This window comes from Hibiscus syriacus, unplaced genomic scaffold (genome assembly GCF_006381635.1).
Source record: "Hibiscus syriacus cultivar Baekdansim isolate YM2019G1 unplaced genomic scaffold, ASM638163v2 tig00110126_pilon, whole genome shotgun sequence".
Classification (NCBI taxonomy): domain Eukaryota; kingdom Viridiplantae; phylum Streptophyta; class Magnoliopsida; order Malvales; family Malvaceae; genus Hibiscus; species Hibiscus syriacus.
The window spans coordinates 701380-722504 of NW_024062601.1; positions in this window are offsets into that span (position 1 = coordinate 701380).

Below are 21125 nucleotides of genomic sequence, written 5' to 3' on the forward strand. Positions count from 1 at the left end.
GATTATCCCGCTGACTCCCAAAAACAATTCCATGTCCCACAGTACCCTTTAAGTACCGAAAGATCCACTTGACTGCATCCCAATGTTGCTTACCAGGTTTAGACATGTACTTACAAACTTGACTAACAACATGAGCTAAATCAGGACGAGTACATACCATCGCATACATCAAGCAGCCAACAGCATTAGAATACGGAACCTTTGCCATATTTTCAGCTTCCTTATCTGTCTTAGGGCACTGTTCTGATGAGAGCTTAAAGTGATTCGCCAATGGAGTGCTAACTGGTTTCGCGCTGCTCATCGCAAACCTTTCTAGCATTTTCTCAACATAACCCCGTTGAGATAGCCGTAGTTTCCTTGAGTCTCTGTCCCTGCAAATTTCAATTCCAAGAATTTTCTTTGCAGCACCTAAATCTTTCATATCAAATTCCTGACTCAATAAAGTTTTCAAACTGATAACATCATCCATGTTCTTCGCAGCAATCAACATATCATCAACATACAGTAATAGAAAAATAAAAGAACCATCATCAAGGCTCTTAACATAGACACAACAATCATACTCACATCGGTTGTAGCCAATCTTGATCATATAGGAGTCAAACCGTTTATACCACTGTCTCGGAGACTGTTTTAACCCGTACAAAGATTTCTTCAATCTGCAAACTAAATGCTCGTTTCCAGGTTGAGTGAAACCTTCAGGTTGCCGCATGTAGATCTGCTCCTCTAAATCACCATGCAAAAAAGCAGTTTTAACATCCATATGCTCTAAATGCAAATCCCAACTAGCCACCAATGCAAGTACTGCTCGGATTGAAGTGTGCCTGACCACAGGAGAAAAGATTTCATCATAATCAACTCCTTTCTGCTGTGAAAAACCCTTCGCTACCAAATGAGCCTTGAACTTCTCCCCCTCTTTTTCTGTTACTGCTGGTTTCTTCTTATACACCCATTTGCAACCAATCGACTTCTTACCCTCAGGAAGGGGAACTAACTCCCATGTGCGATTGTGATTCAAAGACTCCATCTCCTCAACCATGGCTGCCATCCACTTGTCGTTTTCCTGACTAGTAACGGCATCATGAAAAGTAACTGGATCATCACTGCTAACAGTAAGTGCAAAAGATACCAAGTCTTCAAAACCCAATCTGTTCGGAGGCTTTATATTCGTCCGTCTCACCCTGTCTCTGGCGAGACTATAATCCTGCAAATCATCCGTAGTGGAACCACCAGAAGTCGGTTGAGAAGTTTCTAGTTTCTCAACTAGAAACTGCTCGAAATCTACCACTGTCGTGTCTTGCTTCTGCTGCAACATAGACTGTTCATCAAAAACGACATCTCTACTAATCACAACTTTCTTCGCAACTGGATCCCAGAACTTGAATCCTTTGACACCTTTCTTGTAACCCAGAAAAATGCACTCCTTCGATTTTGCATCAAGTTTGGATCTCTCATCAGCAGGTACATGCACATAAGCAGGACAACCAAAAATCCGTAAGTTATCAAAACTAACATCATGACCAGTCCATACCTCTTCTGCAACTTTCCCAGCCAGCGATGCCCTTGGCGATCTGTTGATAAGGTAACACGCCATGTTAACAGCCTCAGCCCAGAAGTGTTTGGGAAGCCCCGCATTCAACCGCAAACATCTGGCTCTTTCATTCAACGACCTGTTCATTCGTTCCGCAACACCATTCTGTTGTGGTGTCTTGCGCACTGTAAAATGCCTCTGAATCCCATGCTCCTTACAGAATTGTAGGAACTGTGAATCTGTGTACTCCGTACCATTATCAGACCGCAAACACTTGATTTTTCGTCCTGTTTGGTTTTCTACCTCAGCTTTCCACAACTTGAACTTCTCAAAAACTTCAGATTTCTGTTTCAAAAAATACACCCAAACTTTCCGTGAAAAATCATCAAGAAAAGTAACATAGTACCTAGATCCACCCAAAGACGATGTCGTGGAAGGCCCCCATACATCAGAATGCACATAATCAAGAATCCCTTGAGTTGTGTGCTTCGCAGTCTTGAAACGGACTTTAGTCTGTTTACCAAGAACACAATACTTGCAAAAATCGAGCTTACAGCTTTTGACACCATGCAACAAGTTTCTCTTGTGTAATTCTACCATACCACGTTCACTAAGATGAGCAAGGCGCATATGCCACAATTTTGTCGTATCATCACAGGACTCAACAGAGTGAACTCCACTTGCAACGGTACTCCCTAACAATCTGTAGATATTCCCTGCAGTCATCTTGCCTTTCATCACAGTCAATGCTCCTTTAACAATCCGAATGGTTTCCCTATCCTCGTCAGCCTTAGGGATAAACCATTCTTGTGCAAAGTGCCCAAGGAAATCAAATTCTTCTTCAAGTCTGGGATATGTCGAACACCACTCAACGTCCGAACGGAGCCATCGTGCATCTTAATTCTGACATCACCAATACCAACAATATTGCAACATCGATCATCACCCAAATAAACCGAACCAGAATTAACCGGCCTGTATGTCGAAAACCATTCCCTATTTGGCGTGATGTGATAAGAACATCCAGAATCAAGAATCCAAGCATCCGTCAATTGTGTCGTTGAAATAGAAAGCATATCACCCTCACTGCAATCAGAAGTATCATCCTCGACCACGTTCACAGACTTGGATGAGCCATCACGCTTCTCATCGGTCTGCTTTTTCAACTTCGGACAGTCTCGCTTCATATGTCCCGCCTCCTTGCACTTGTAACAGTGAATCGTCTTCTTATCCCTGGATTTGGATCTGGAATTCCGCTTCCCGGACCCTGCCTTCTCTGGCTTCCGTCCACGATCTCGATTACCCTTGACATATAAGCTATCGGCTTGAGAGCTTTCCCCTGCATTCTGCTTCCGCTGGTTGTGAGCCAACAAGGCTGCAGTAATCTCCTCAACGTTGATAGTCTCTTTCCCATATGTAAGAGTAGTCACCATGTGTTCGTAAGAGGAAGACAACGAACACAACAGAATCATCGCTCTGTCTTCATCTTCAATTTCACATCAAGCCGAGCCAGATCAGAAACGATTTGATTGAAGACATTCACGTGTTGCGCCAAATCGTGATCGTCCTGCATCTTCAGCCCATACAGCCGCTGCTTCAGATACAGTTTTGTCGTTAAGGATTTGGACATAAACTGACTTTCCAACTTCCTCCAAATTTCGTCTGGAGACGATAGATGCATGACGTGATACATGACCTCGTCCGCCAAGCATAATCGTATGGTTCCTGCCGCTCGCTGCTGCAATTCTTCCCAATCTTCCTCATCCATCGACGCCGGCTTTGTAGGTCGCAAAGCCTTCAAGATCCCTTGCTGCGCCAATAGATCCTTCACCCTCGTTTGCCATAATCCGAAGTTACCCTGACCATCGAATTTCGCGACTTCGAATTTTGCTCCTGACATCTGATACCAATTGTTGACGAAAACGGGTAAAGAAAACGAAAGAACACGAGAATTTTACGAGGTTCGGCAATGTGCTTACGTCCTCGGTGCCTAGGCGGCGCTAGAAGTTTTATTCAATGATATTTTAGGTCTAGGTTACATCTCTATTTATAATAGAAAACCCTGGTACATAATTACAAAATTAACCCTGTACCGTACCGCGGGGCCTGCGCCCCCGCACCCCCAACCCACATAATTCGTAACCCCACAACGAGACTTTTTATGAGCCATACATAACATAAATAATTATAATAATAAAACTTAAAATTTATAAATCAAAATTATATAATATAAAAATAAAATAATAAACCCTTATATATATATATAGCAAATAAGTTTTCATATAAAAAATAGAGCCAAATTTCCCTCCCAAATTATTTATATATTTTTTAAAAAGATATTATTTAATAATATTATTAAGAGTAATTTTAATTTCAAAAAAAATATATTTGAAATCCTTTGAAAATATATTTTAATATATATCTTCTAAATTATAGAAATAAATAATAATAAATTATAAATTAAAATTATTTATATATTAAAGAGTTTATTATTTTATTTTATATTTTCTTATTTTGACGAGCCAAACGTGCAGGAAATGCTTGTTGCATGATAGGATCCATGCTCCTACAAAACATAAATGTGTATGGAGAAAGAAATATCTGGTGTAAAAATCTACGTGGAATAACTACACATTGATCCCATTAAAACATAAAACACACATTAATTCGGTTAATAATATAGCATATAAACTATATTTAATACAAAGATTCAATACACAATTTTTTATCATTCGTATTAGTCCATAATTTTTTATCATTCAAATTAAAATAAAATACATGAATATATATTAAATAAAATACATAATCGATAATCCACATAAAAACTATAAACAAAATATAATATAAATAAATTATATGAAATTATACTAACAAATTCGATTCTAATAAAATCAGTAAAAATATTATATTTATGATTAAACATAATCATTAATTTATTATTTTGTTCTGATTTAGGAAAATATTATATTTATAGTTAAACATTAAAAATCTAGTTGAAAACTTTAATTGATAAAAAAATTAATAATTAATTTTTTACCAATTAAATAACTTATTTACCTACCCGACCGACCCAATTTGATATATGATTTGACCCAACCTGATATAAATATTAATTAATTTTTCATGTGACATAAATAAATATGAAACATGATATAAAAATTTGGTATTCGTGTCAACGCGGATAAACACAAATTTCTATATCATATATACGAGAAACATGTGTTGTGTTCATGTAGTATGTTTCACTTCTGTCGCGTATCATGCTGTTAAATCTAATGTTGGGTATAGATATGAAATTTAACATGTTACATATAATTTTATATGTCTAGTTAATTTTTTACTCATATTTACATGGCTTAAAATATTGTACTTAAATTACATCTTGGATATATTCGTACAGGAATCGATTGTAGACATTTAGAACAATAAGTTACTTATATTTTGATGTAAGGTAATATATATTAACTAACAGTTACTTACAAATGCAATTTTCCTGCTCCCCTTTTATACTCCTAGACATGCCCACAACTCATATTATAGCATGTATAATATAATTAATCAATAATTTAACGGAAGTTTGTCATCTTTATTATTATTTTTATTTGATGTTTTCTTTTGTCATTGTAATCCCCAATTTTCAAAATTAGAAGTCAAAGGCAGTTCACCCATAATACCTGCTCCCTTCATCCTTGTCTCCTGCAGAAATTTGCGCAGGATTAATTTTTTCATGTTGAATCTATGTAAACTTTGAGCTATAAAAGCCAAACAAAATGTATGAAGAGAGGGACGGGTTTTTTTTCAGTAGAAATACAAAGCTGTTTTGCAAGGTAGTTTTTTAGATTTTTTATATTTTATTTCAAAACAACAACGTTCAATTTTTTTATTTTATTTCGAAATAACAATAATATTTGATTTTTTTGTTTAATTTCGGAATAATAAAAAGCATAAATAATGTGTATTTTATAGCAAGAAAATAAAAGAAATAGGAATCGAGGCTTACTTGAGTCAAAGGGGGCCTCGTCAGAGGTTGTCGGAATCCGGGAAAATCGAGCTATTTCGGGGTGTTTTCGGGTATTTTAAGGCTTTATTTGGTGGTTTTAGTCCCAATGAGGGTGCCAAATTGGTAGATCTATTGTTTTGGGGCGATTTGAGTCGATATTTGAATTTCCGGCCACCGTGTACGGAGGCCGGAGTGGCGGCCGGCCGGTGGTTGGGGGTTGAGCAAGTTGGCCGGCGGTGGAATGGTTGAGAGAGCTCTCAAGTGCTCTTTCCTTTTTTTGGTGTTTTGGGTAAAAATGAAATAAAAAAGAGTAAATGTTGGTATATATAGACTAGATTAATGGTAAAATTACATCTTAAATGCCTCTAACTTTCCCCTTTTTTTTACATTTTAGTCACTGTAAGGACCGAAATTGATGTTTAACCATTTCTCTATGCATGCTTTATTTTTCTGGTAAATTTACTGTTTCGGTACCTTTAATTTTAGCGTGTTTTTACACTTTGGTCACATCATCTTTTATTTCTATTTATTTTTTTATTTTGGCATGTATTTTTATTTTATTTCGATTTAGTACTTATTAGTCTTAATGTAGTTACTAAATTTTATTTTCTTGCATTTTGGTCCCTATTTACTTTTTATTGAGTTACTTTCTTTTATTTTCTCGCAATTTAGTCATTATATTTAAATTTTATTATATTTAGATCTTTGTATTTTAATTTTCTTTATTATTTGTAATTTTTATTATTTTGTTTAATTTTAATATTTATTTAATTTATTTTGTAATTTTATTTGTAATTAAGATTATTATTCGAATCAAAATTAGGATGACACTGTAGTTTAATTAGGAGGCAATTCGAGTCGAGTTTTCACATTATACCCCCGAATACTCGAATCAATTGTTCAATTAAAATTAATTAATGATTAATATTTTCTAAAAATTTCAGTTTAATAAGTAGGTTAGTCCCTTCACTTTAAAAACGTTCAATTTAGGTCTTTAGATTTTTAAATCTTTCAGAACCCGTTATTTTAGTTATCTGATTTTTTAGTTCCCGAACTTCAATTAGACTTTAAATATTGACATAATTAAATAGGTTAAATAGAGCCTCCATTTTATCTTAGATTTTAAACTAGTCTTTTAATTTAGGGGATAATTTGAGTCGCGTAAACGCTCGAGGGACCATCTCAGTTATTCGATTCAATAATTAATTAAAATTAAATAGGATTAATATTAGAGCCTACATTTTAGATTTAAGCCCTTAGATTCTTTAATTTTCATAATTTGACACCGTAGGTTAGAAAAGAGCCTTAATTTATTTTTAGCATAATTAGGATAAATAAAATTTTTCTTGATCGCATTATTTTTATAAATCTAAGGCACTGTTCACTTATTAAGGAATTAATAGTATATCTCCTGCGATCGTGCTCAGGAGGTGACTACTGATAATTCCCTAAATAGGTCGACATCCTTTTCAAAACCAAATCATATTTTCTAAAAACGAGGCAAAGTTCGGTTATTAGGCACAATAGTTGATCTCCCGCATTTACGCTCGGGGGCGAATGCTATTAGTCTCAATAAACGAATACCCTCTTCAAACTCTGTATCCTTAATGATTTTTAAATTAAATAAAGATCAAACTCAAAATTTCTAATTTTAAATATAGGGTAATTACCAAATTTTGGGCGCTTGTGGGGGTGCTAATCCTTCCCCACACGTAACTGACTCCCGAACCTGATTTCTAGATTTTTGCAGACCCTAAAACTTTGTATTTTATTAAAATAAAATGTTTTATTAAAATCACCTAGTTTTTACGGTGTTCCAATCTCACCTTAAATGATTGGTGGCGACTCCTCACATTTCGAAACGATTTTCAAAGAGAACCCCCGAGTTGGTATCGGTCTTTCCCCGCCCGGGTGAAAAACGGTGTCGACAGCTTGGTGACTCCGCTGGGGACCTTTGTTTTTAAAACAAATTGAGAGTCGAGCCACGAGTTGGTTACCATGTATTTACTATTTTGGAAATTACGAGTTCGATCTTATTTAATTTACTGTTCATTATGTTATTTCAAAAAAGAAAAAAAAATGATTTCAGTCTGGTTAATGCTTACATTTTTGTGAATATTTAGGATATTTGCATATCATAGCTCTAAACCCGAGCTCAAACATGGTTTACCTAAGTAGGGAGAAACGTCACACCTCACGAGGAGCATTGGGCTTCCTTGTGTGGGTCTGATAAAGTATCTCTGGAAAGCACCCTAAGTTGCCTATCCGGACATTGGATCTGAGGTATGCTTCTAGTGGTGTGATCCCCTGAGCTGAACCTGATTCGTAAGTCTGTAACGGGCCAGAATCGGGGGTAACCTTAACAGGTTGGAAAGATGGCTTGGGAACCTTTGTTAGAACCCAACCTCATATAGAAAATTTAGTAAGCCTACCCCGTTAGAGACATGTGGTCAACCTAGGAGAATTAGATCGTATGAGACTAGGATTCTTAATTTTTTGTGATTATTTTACGTTCGATCTTTTAAATATTCACTAATCTTTCCTCGATTCTTAGTGATTTATTCTAATGTCTAACTTTTTGCTTTGTTTTCTAGATTGCATGTATCATTATCATATATTGTCATTTCATAAATGATATTGATTCCCAGATTACCTAGTTAGTATAAAAAAGCTTAAGGCAGCAATGTCTTTCGATGGGACTGAGAATGCAATCAATGTTCAGACCTAGGCTGAATATGGGTAGACGCGGTTTGGGGACAGCCTTGTTAGTACTGAAGATTCAGTTTTGTCAGAAAAGGTGATTATTCGAGTTAAGCAGGCACACTGGGTAGAATTATCAAAAATCTGGTCCACATGGGACGATAATGAAAAGACTTTATTTAGAGAGACATATGGCGATATCGTAGAGCTGCTAAGAGTGCTAGTAGATTTAGTGGTGATCCGAGCCTTAGCCGAGTGTTGGAATCCAGCTTACAGGTGTTTTACTTTCGGTAAAGTAGACATGACCCCTACCTTGGAAGAGTATACAACTTTGTTGAATATCCCGAATGTTAGAAGACATTCCATTTACACCAAGGCAATTCGACCTAAGGGGTTCATAACCAAAATGATCACATTGACGGGAAAGACCAATGAGTGGGAAGAGTATATTCGTGATGAGAGGATCTCTTGGGCTCAGCTGAAGAGTTTGATTTTTGAGTAGACTCCTTCAAAAAAAAAGAAGAGATCACTTCGCACTTGCAATATATGGCATGGTAATTTTCCCCAAGAACGAGGATCACTTTGACATTGCCTTAATCGATTTCGTCGAAGCTATTGCCAGAAAGAATCCCGCACCAGCCATCCTTTCGGAAACATTCCTGTCACTGAACCAGTGTAGACGATTGGGAGGAGGTCAGTTCACTGGATGTACTTCACTATTACTAGTTTGGTGGTGGAGCCACTCCTGGATAGTTGAGAAGGGCTGGGCTTGGAGACATCAATCGGATTTTTTGCCTATGGTGGATTTCCTCGACAAATGCCAAATCCCGGAGCATAACAAGAGAAAAGATTGGGTTGAAGCTCTCCATAACGTAAAGGATACTGAGATTGTGTGGAAGGCTTACTGGTTACCCAAGGAGGACATACTTTTCAGATGCGGTAACGATAGCTTTGTGATGCTACACGGATTATGGGGAGAAATCGGGTATACTCCACTAATTGTACTCAGACAGTTCAGTACCCGACAGTTCGTACTAACTACCCACGGCCTGAAGGAGGCAGAATTTTCTTTCTCTACTCCAAGTTACCGAGAGTGGATTTCAAAAATCTATATAGCGTGGAAGAAACCCCACTGCATGAACTTCAAAATGATAGAGCCTGGATTCACGCCAGCCTATGAGGTTTGGAGGACACAGAGAATTAATAACAATACACCGAAGCTAAATTTAGAAGATGAATTGACTATGGAGGAGCGATTGAGGAGGCTCCCGACAGAGGCTGAATTGTTAAAAGAGGATATGCGACTGATGAATCTGGAGAGAGAAAAAGTACATAGAAACTTTTCAGATGAGAAGACAATGTGGGAGCTCGAGATGATTAAGAAGGATGGAGTGATAAAACAATTGGCCAAAGACAAAGAGAAGGTTCAAGAGAGTTTTGATGCGCTAAGTCAAGATTTTCGGGCCTTAGAGAAGAATATAAGAGCCCAGGGTCTATATCATACTACTAAGACCCTAAAAATAAAACTTGATAGGGTAGAAAGAAGCGCAAAAAGAGGTCAAGAAGAAAAGAAGCAAGCCCTACAACACTCTTAAAGACTGAGAGAGCAAAGAGATGAGGCTAACCAAGAATTGACACAGAGACGGGCACAGATTGAACGACTCGAAGCACAGCTACTTAGATTGGATAAGACTTTTCACAGCGATGTACTTCGTCTTCAAAAAGAAAATGTGATGTTGAAGAAAAGGATAACAGAGTTAGAAGAAGCAAGGTTGATCCACTCATCTGCACAAGACGTATCCAGGTAAGAGAATGAGGCTTTAAAAGTTAAGATTGCTGAACTAGAAGCTGTAGTACAGAGAGGCCATCAACGAATCCAACAGTTGGAAGAAAGTCGGCCATTGACCAATCCAGAGCTCAGAACTACGCTACGGCAGGCTCAAGACACCATTCAGAGGTAGCTTGAAGTAATGGAAAGAGCAGTGAATCAAGCCTGTGATGTTGCTCGTCAAGTCTACGAGATATCTGAAGAAGCAACAGCTCTCAAATTTTTGTGATCCCAAATTCAGAGGAAGAGCGACACATCCTGGGGTTGATGATAGAGCTCTAGAGATTAGGCGATAGGGCAAGATTCTATGTTTAATTTCAATGAGGATGTATTCTATTTGCCTAAGTGCTTAGACTTTGTGTGTTGTTGAGTACTTTTTGTATGAACTAAGTTATTTCAGAATCAATATCGGGTTGCATTTGCATTTTCTTACATTTTTTTAATGTTTGAAATCTTAATAATTACATTATAACAATTCATTCATTCATTAAAATTCACCAAATAATAAAATATAATTTCCAATTATTTGTAGTTATCATGGCATTCACCTCACACCCATACGGTACCCGTAAAACTAAGAAAATGGAGGTGAAATTAGCTCAAATTGAACAAGAACACAAACAAGCTCAAGCAGAGATGAGAGAAAGATTAAGTAAAATGGAAGCAGAGATGGAAAGCTCACAAGACGGTTTGCTACAAAAGATCGATGAAATGTTTAAGAAGCACGCTAAAAGTGGAAAAACTATTATTGACCAACCAAAATCATTTCATCAGGATCTCTTGCATCCTCCAGGGTTTGAACCTATGGCATCGCATCCTGTCGGGTTTACATCTGGCCCCCAGCAGCCACCAGGGTTTACACCTGACCCTTCGTATCCTCCCGATTTCACCCCAGTGCACATTTCAGTTAGATCGCCAGCTGTGCAAGAGGCTCGCCCGGGAGTCTATATAGCGAATCAACAAAATCATAATGAGCCCGTATTTTAAACTGATTACCCACCGGCTGCTAGGGTAAGACCTATTAAATCAGGCGTAGAAGAGTTACCACCTGATTTTCAAGAAGTCTCGAATAAAGAAAGGGTTAACAGCGATATAACCCAGCAGTTGAAAAGTCTGGATGAAAGAATGAGATCAGTAGAAGTGGAGCCATTCTATGCAATGGATGCTAGAGAGCTAAGTTTGGTGCCCGACCTGATTCTACCCCCGAAGTTCAAAGCACCAGACTTTGAAAAGTATGATGGAACTACTTGCCCATCAGCTCACATCGTCATGTTCTGCAGAAGAATGACAGGGTATACTGAAAATGAGAAACTATTGATACATTGTTTCCAGGACAGCCTAACAGGATCAACAATTAAATGGTACAATCAATTTACTAGATCCCAGATCAAGTCATGGAGAGACTTGGCTCGAGCATTTTATGAACAGTATCGTCACATCACCGAACTAGTGCCTGACAGATGGACATTACAGAACATGGAAAAGTGACATAAAGAAACTTTCAGACAGTACGCCCAAAGGTTGCGCGATGTTGCTTCACAAGTGCAACCCCCGTTGCTGGAAAATGAGGCTACGATTATCTTTGTACATACTCTGAAGGCTCCATATTTGGGGCATATGTTGGGAAATGCCACCAATAATTTTGCTGACTTGGTTCTTTCTGGAGAATTAATTGAAAATACCATTAAAAGTGGTAAGATTGAAGGAGGTGATGGGTCGAAGAAGCCCTATTTCAAGAAAAAAACAATGAAGTGAACCAGACGAGTACTTATAGCAAGAACTACGCAGCCAGCGTCACGATTTCGTAGCCTAAGACAGAGAAGACCGACACCCATGAAAATAGAGGGTAGATAAGGGAGAATACAAGACCGACTTTCTCACCAGTGCCAGTACCATATTCAGAAATCTACGCCTCGCTCTTGAAGGTGGATTTAATACGCCCTTACAAATTGACTCCGATGCAACCACCTTACCCTCACTGGTATAATGCTAATGCTCACTGTGAATACCACGTAGGGATTGCTGGGCATGATATCGAGAACTGCCCGCAATTTAAGAAGGTTGTACAAAACCTTATCAACGCTGGAGATTTGGAATTCAAAACACCAGCTGTAAATACTCACCCTATGCCTAATCATGGGGGGTAAGGAATTAACATGGTCGAAGAAGAAGAGATCAGGACGACCAAGAGAAAGTTGTCAGAAGTTAAATCTCCCCTCTGTTGGGTGTTCAGGCAGCTGTGTACATCGGAAATGATTAAGGGCAATCCTGAACCAAGGTCATTGGAATGAGAAACATACTGTGAACATCACCAAAATGAGGACCATGATATCCAGAATTGTGCTGAATTTCGAGAATTGCTTCAAAAAATGATGGATAGTGGAGAAGTGGAATTTTTCTGTAAGGAAGAGAAACCATGAGAAATAGACATATGTATGATGGATGGCTAGGGCAGAATGACGGGGACGAGAAAGCTGATAGTCATCACAATTAATCCGGGACAAGAGAGATCATCATCAACAACTCCAAGGGTGGTGATTACAACTCCGTCCCCCTTCCCATTCAAGGATATCCGACAGGTTCCTTGGACCTATACAACCAATGTATCAATATCGAAGGGGTCCAAGATGTCTGAAGGAAGAAACGAGGAAAATAAATCAAGCTCAGAAGAAGTAACTGAGGTGGGACATTTCACACGAAGTGGAAGATGCTACTCACCAGAAACGTCCCTCGAGGTAGACAAAGGAAAAGCTAAAGCCAAAGCCGTCATAATACCAAAAATTTTCAATGAAGAACCTCCACCGATCATTAACGAGCCTGTGATTGAAACTCAAGGTTGTGAGTTTTTGAGGTTTCTTAAGCACAGTGAATACAATATAGTGGAGCATCTTCACAAACAGCAGGCAAAAATCTCAATCTTGGATCTTTTAATCAATTCCGAAGTATATCGAAATGCCTTGCTAAAAGTGCTCAACCAAACATTTGTTCCTGAGGATATCTCGACGAATAAATTAGACCGAATTGTGGGTCACATAGCTGCTGACAACTATATTACCTTCACTGATGATGAGATCCCAGAAGGAGGAATGAGATCCATTAAGGCTTTAAACATCACTGTGTACTGCCACAGTCATGTCCTGTCAGGGGTTCTTATAGATAATGGGTCGGCACTGAATGTAATGCCCTTAGCTACACTACAAAGGATGCCCATTGATATCTTACACATGAGAGCGTATCATAACATTGTCAGGGCATTCAACGGAACCCAGAAGGACGTGATGGGAAAGATGAAAATACCCTTAATGATCGGGCCTGCTATTTACAATGTTTATTTTGTGATAATGGATATCCCCCCGATATACAACTGTTTGTTAGGGAGACCTTGGATCCATGGGGCAGGTGCAGTTCCTTCATCCCTGTATCAAAAGCTGAAGTTTGTAATTGATGGAAGATTAGTCAGTATTGGGGTTGAACAAGAAATCATAGCTTATGTAACGTCTGAGACCTCGTATATCGACATCAATGAGGATGCCTTGGAGTGCTCATTCAGGGCTTTGAAATTCATCAATGCAACTTATGTGGCTGAAGGTAGTAGATTCCACGACATACACTGTCAAATTGTACTAAGATGACAGTGAGACAAACCCTAGGAAGAGGAGCAAAGATCGATAAAGGACTGGGAAAAGAGCTGCAGGGGCAAGTACGACCCATAATTGTTGAGTGGAAGAAAGACCGTTTCGGGCTCGGATTTAAGCCCACCTTCCAACAATGGAGCCAAGAAATGAAGAAAAAGAATGAGGAGGGAAAGGCCAGACTGAGAGGAGAGGATGTCTCGGAAGAACACATGACATTTCCTCCCCTGAAGAGCTCTTTCAAATTTGGAGGAGTGTACAACGCAGAACAACAACTAACTAGCGCCATCGAAACCGAGATGACATGCGAAGATCTAAAAGGACTGTTAATCAATATGATTTCTGGGGGCAACCAACCCGGGAAGTTTCTAGTTGGAATTCGTCCGTGCTTACCTGGTGAAAAGCTCGACAATTGGACAGCCGAGGACCTCCCCAAAGTTTTTAGGGTCAATCCAAAGTAATACCCAGAAATAATTTGTATTAGCATCTAAAAAAATATATGTTGGACTTTTTGTAAAACTTCGCGCTTATCCCATCAATCAATAAAAGATATTTTCCTCAAATAACAATCATTTTCATTCTTCACATTATTCCATAATGTTCTTCATATCATATTATTTATTCTCCAAATTCTTCATTTTTCATTACATCATATTCTTTATTTCTTTACTCTCCAATATATCCGAGTCAAATTTCATGCAGATATTGCAATAATACTAGCATAATTGTTCCTGAGGCCAGTTGCAAGATAAATTTCGAGCGACCACCATGTTTGGAAGAAGTCAATGAATGTGAAGATGAAGAAGATTGTGAAGTCCCTAGTGAGCTATTAAGATTGGTGGAAAAAGATTGGCACTACTCTATCCACAGAAATAAATTTAGAGTTGATACGTTTGCTCCAAGAGTTCAAAGACGTCTTTGCTTGGTCGTATCAAGATATGACAGGGGTAAGTACTGATATAGTAGTCCACACGTTGCCCATCAAACCAGAATGCAAACCCGTCCAACAAAAGCTCAGAAGGATGAAACCAGAGATGTTATTAAAGATTAAGGAAGAAGTATCGAAACAGATTGATGCAAGTTTTCTTCAGGAGTCAAAATATCCTAAGTGGGTAGCCAATATAGTACCGGTACCTAAGAAAGATGGGAAGGTCCGCATGTGCGTAGATTATCGAGACCTTAACAAGGCTAGCCCAAAGGACAATTTTCCCTTACCTCATATAGACACCCTGGTGGATAACACTGCGAGGCATTCATGGTTTTCCTTCATGGATGGCTTTTCAGGGTATAATCAGATCAAAATGAACCCTGAAGACATAGAGAAAACAACGTTTATAACCATGTGGGGAACATTCTGCTATAAAGTAATGCCATTCGGGTTGAAGAATGTTGGGGCAACCTATCAAAGAACCATGGTGACTCTCTTCCACGACATGATGCATAAAGAGATAGAAGTATACGTTGATGACATGATTGCCAAGTCCAGAAATGAAGAAGAGCATGTACAAAATTTGAAAAAGTTATTCCAACGATTAAGGAAGTACCAATTAAAGCTCAATCCAGCAAAATGCACATTCGGAGTAAAATCTGGAAAATTATTGGGTTTTTTGGTAAGCCAGAAAGGAATCGAGATTGATCCGGATAAGGTTAAGGCAATTCAAGACCTTTATGCACCACGCACACAGAAAGAAGTTCGAGGGTTTCTAGGAAGGTTAAATTATATATCGCAATTCATTTCTCAGCTTACTGATAAATGTGATCCGATATTTAAATTGCTCAAGAACAATAATCCTGAGGTATGGAATAAAGAATGCCAGGAGGCTTTGGAATTCATCAAAAGGTACATGTCCAATGCCCTCATATTGGTATTGCCAGTACCTGACAGACCATTAATTCTATACTTAACAGTTTTCGAGAATTCAATGGGTTGTGTACTAGGGCAGCATGATGAATCAGGAAGAAAAGAAAGAGCCATTTATTACTTGAGTAAGAAGTTTACCGATTACGAGACTCGATACTCACCAATTCAAAAGTTGTGTGGCGCCTTAGTTTGTGCTACTCTAAGACTCAGACAGTACATGTTATACTATACTACATGGCTAATATCAAAGATAGATCCGCTGAAATTTTTGATGGAGTCCCCCGCTTTGACTGGCAGATTGGCTAGATGGCAGATATTGTTATCTGAGTTTGATATTGTCTATGTGAGTCAAAAGGAAATAAAAGGGAGCGTTATAGTCGACTTTCTTGCAAGTCGTGCCTCGGAGGATTATGAGTCTCTGAACTTCAATTTCCCAGATGAAGATTTAATGTTCATTTCTACCGAGGAGGAAAGCTCCGAAGGTAACAAATCTTGGACTTTGTACTTTGATGGTGCCTCTAACGCTTTAGGAAATGGAATTGGGGCAGTGTTGATTTCCCCAGAGGAGATTTACTACACTTTCACAAGCAGATTAGATTTCTTTTGCACCAATAACATGGCCGAATATGAAGCTTGCATTATGGGGATAAAAGTGGCAATTGAAAGAAAGATAAAAACACTCAAAGTATATGGAGATTCTTCGCTAGTGGTGTACCAATTAAGGGGAGAATGGGAAACGAAAGACTCAAAGCTAGTCGAATACAGAAATTTAATCCTCGAATTACTAAAAGAATTTGAGGATGTCACGTTCAGATATCTTCCCCGAGAGGACAATCAAATGGCAGATGCTTTAGCTACCTTAGAAACAATGTTTAAAGCTAATAAAAGAACAGACATGATGCGCATAACAATGCAAGTATACGAGACCCCAGCCTACTGCTATCACCTAGAAGAAGAAATAGATGGTCATCCACGGTACCATGATATCCTACAATATATGAGATACCAGACTTATCCTCTCGGTGCATGAAATTGACAAGAAAACCATCAGAAGAATGGCAACCAAGTACTTCCTTGATGGGGAAATTCTGTATAGAAGGGGCAGTGACTAAGTTTTACTAAGATGTGTAAATGACAAAGAAGCAAAGAATGTGATGGAAGAAGTACATGGAGGAACGTGCGGAACGCATACGAATGGTTTGTCCATGGCCAGAAAAATTATGAGATATGAATACTATTGGGCCACAATGCATACGGATTGCGTCAATTACGTGAGAAGATGCCATAAATGCCAGATATATGCGGATAAAATCCAAGCACCACCTTCACCTTTGCACATTATGAGATCACCCTGGCCGTTCTCTATGTGGGGTATGGACGTCATTGGGGGCAATCACACCAAAAGCTTCAAATGGGCATCAGTTCATTTTAGTAGCAATTGATTACTTCACAAAATGGGTAGAGGCTACTTCCTATTCCAGTATCACGAGATCTACAGTTTGTAGATTCATAAAGAGGGAAATAATATGTCGATATGGATTGACAGAAAGAATCATCACAGACAATGCTACTAATTTGAAAAACAAGATGATGGATGAACTTTGTTCGCAGTTCAAGATAAAGCATGCCAACTCTGTTACTTATCGGCCGAAAATGAATGATGCGGTAGAGGCAGCAAACATGAACATCAAAAGGATCATTACGAAGACTACAGAAACTTATAGAGATTGGCACGAGAAATTACCTTTTGCCCTTTATGGGTATAGAACGACCGTGCGAACATCGACAGGGGCAACGTATTTCTCTCTGGTATATGGAACAGAGGCAGTCGTACCTATTGAGGTTGAAATTCCACCACTTCGAGTCTTGAAAGAAGTGAGTTGGATGAAGCAGAATGGATCCAGTCTCGCCTTGATCAACTGAATCTTATTGAAGAGAAAAGGTTGAATGCTATATGTCATGGACAAATGTATCAAAAGAGGATGATGAGAGCCCACAACAAGAAGGTACACCCAAGAGAGCTCAAAGAGGGAGATCTAGTATTGAAAAATATTTTGCCTATCCAGAAGGATTTCCGCGGAAAATGGATGCCTAATTGGGAGGGGACCTATGTTGTCAAAAAGGCCTTCTCTGGGGAGCGATAATTTTGGCGGAGATGGATGGAAGGGTACTAAAAAACCCTATAAATTCAGACTCTGTCAAGAAATACTACGCCTGAAAAGAAAAAGAAAAAGGAAAAAAGAAAAAGAGAACAGAAAAAGAAAAAGAAAAGAAAAGAAAAAAGGAGAGGTTCGAGGTGAAAACCCGTAAAGGGAACTTTGAAACCAAATGAGGATTTGAGTCGAAAAACCCGAAAAGGGCAGCTCAAATACATTTTGATATGGAGGCATATGACAAGTAAACCCCTCGAGATAATAGTAGTTCATGAAGGACTTCACAGAGGACCACCTCGGGGTGTCAAATCAAATGGTGCAGGAACAATTGTGCTAGAATTCATTAGTATATATGCTAATCTGTTTCTAGAGTTTTTTTTTCGATTTCCATGACTCTGTATAAAACTTCTCTTTTGTCAATAAATTTTATGAGTGTTATTTCAATCTTCAACTCATTTTTTATGTGTGCCACAAGTAACTTAGCATAATACAAATTCCAGAAATTTCTCGGTATTACTTTTGATTGACATGTAAAATAATGGGAATCCAAGGTCGTCTATTTGGGTCGATATTTGCACTAATTAAAGCAAAGGATTGATGAAAGGGCGAAATAAGAAATGACAGCATCCCGAAAAACATAGAGTCGACAAAGACAGGGATTCGACAGGGAAAAATGGAAAAACAAAGGCTTACAAAACCCTAAAAACCCAAAGAACACATCATGTATACTCATGCATTCATTGAATAGGAGCATATGCATACATTTACATAAAGTTTTGAAAACATGACAGGAACTCAGAGAATCAACGAAAGATTCATTTCACAACTTCCACATAGAATCAGCCCATATCTTTCATGGACTGCAGTCAATTCAAAAACCTTAAAGAGAAGATAAATATTTTCAGTAGAGAATTCGTAATGAAGATATTGTTCAACTTTTTGCTCAATTCTATCACAGAAGGAGAAGGAGTTAGATCAGCGTCAACTTTTTGCTCGATTCTATCACAGAAGAAGATAGATCAACATCGACATCTCGTTCGATTCCATCACAAAAGGAGGTGGATCGACATTTTTATTTTCGCTCAAATCCATCACAGAAGGAGTTGGATCAGCGTCAACTTTTTGCTCGATTCTATCAAAGAAGAAGGTAGATCAGCATCGAAATCTCGTTCGATTCCATCACAGAAGGAGGTGGATCGACATTTTTATTTTCGCTCAAATCCATCGCAAAAGGAGTTGGATCAGCGTCAACTTTTTGCTCGATTCTATCATAGAAAGAGGTAGATCAGCATCGACATCTCGTTCGATTCCATCACAGAAGGAGGTGGATCGACATTTTTATTTTCGCTCAAATCCATCGCAGAAGGATTTGATCAGCGTCAACTTTTTGTTCGATTCTATCACAAAAGGAGGTAGATCAACATCGACATCTCGTTCGAATCCATTACAGAAAGAGGTGGATCGACATCATAATATATCACATGAGGAGCTGGATCGACATTTTAATTCATCACATAAGGAAGTGGATTGACATCTCCAACGAAGAGTTCATAATGAGAAGAACTCGTCCGATCAAAAGAAATTGGAACTCAAAATTTCACTGATGGACCAGACATATGAAAATTGGTGCTTTCATCTTTGCTCTATTCCTGTTTCATAGCAACAAGAAAAGAGGGGCAGTTGTAATCACCAATTTTCAAAATCAGAAGTCAAAGGCAGTTCACCTATAATACCTGCTCCCTTCATCCTTGTCTCCTGCAGAAATTTGCGCAGGATTAATTTTTTCATGTTGAAATTATGTAAACTTTGGGCTATAAAAGCCAAACAAAATGTATGAAGAGAGGGATGGGTTTCTTTTAAGTAGAAATACAAAGCAGTTTTGCAAGGTAGTTGTTTTTTAGTTTTTTTATATTTTATTTCGAAACAACAACGTTCAATTTTTTTTATTTTATTTCGAAATAAAAATAATATTTGATTTTTTTGTTTAATTTCGGAATAATAAAAAGCATAAATAATGTGTATTTTATAGTAAGAAAATAAAAGAAATAGAAATCGAGGCTTACTTGAGTCAAAGAGGGCCTTGTCGGAGGTCGTCGGAATCCGGGAAAACTGAGCTATTTCGGGGTGTTTTCGGGTACTTTAAGGCTTTATTTGGTGGTTTTAGTCCCAATGAGGGTGTCTAAGGGGTAGATCTATTGTTTTGGGGCGATTTGAGTCAATATTAGAATTTCCGACCACCGTGTACGGAGGTCGGCCGGTGGTCGGGGGTTGAGCAAGTTGGCCGGCGGTGGAATGGTTGAGAGAGCTCTCAAGAGCTCTTTCCTTTTTTTTGTGTTTTGGGTAAAAATGAAACAAAAAAGAGTAAAGGTTGGTATATAGAGGCTAGATTAATCTTAAATGCCTATAACTTTCCCGTTTTTTTACATTTTAGTCACTGTAAGGACCGAAATTGATGTTTAACCATTTCTCTATTCATGCTTTATTTTTCTGGTAAATTCACTGTTTCGGTACCTTTAATTTTAGCGTGTTTTTACACTTTGGTCACTACATCTTTTATTTCTATTTATTTTTTATTTTGGCATGTATTTTTATTTTATTTCGATTTAGTACTTATTAGTCTTAATGTAGTTACTAAATTTTATTTTCTTGCATTTTGGTCCCTATTTACTTTTTATTGAGTTACTTTCTTTTATTTTCTCGCAATTTAGTCATTATATTTAAATTTTATTATATTTAGATCTTTGTATTTTAATTTTCTTTATTATTTGTAATTTTTATTATTTTGTTTAATTTTAGTATTTATTTAATTTATTTTGTAATTTTATTTTTAATTAAGATTAATATTCGAATCAAAATTAGAAATTAGGATGACACTGTAGTTTAATTAGGGGCAATTCGAGTCGATTTTTCGAATTATACCCCCGAATACTTGAATCAATTGTTCAATTAAAATTAATTAATGATTAATATTTTCTAAAAAAATTAGTTTAATAAGTAGGTTAGTCCCTTTACTTTAAAAACATTCTATTTAGGTCTTTAGATTTTTAAATCTTTCAGAACCCGTTATTTTAGTTATCTGATTTTTTAGTTCCCGAACTTCAATTAGACTTTAAATATTGACATAATTAAATAGGTTAAATAGAACCTCCATTTTATCTTAGATTTTAAACTAGTCTTTTAATTTAGGGGATAATTTGAGTCGCGTAAACGCTCGAGGGACCATCTCAGTTATTCGATTCAATAATTAATTAAAATTAAATAGGATTAATATTAGAGCCTACATTTTAGATTTAAGCCCTTAGATTCTTTAATTTTCATAATTTGACACCGTAGGTTAGAAAAGAGCCTTAATTTATTTTTAGCATAATTAGGATAAATAAAAATTTTCTTGATCGCATTGTTTTTATAAATCTAAGGCAC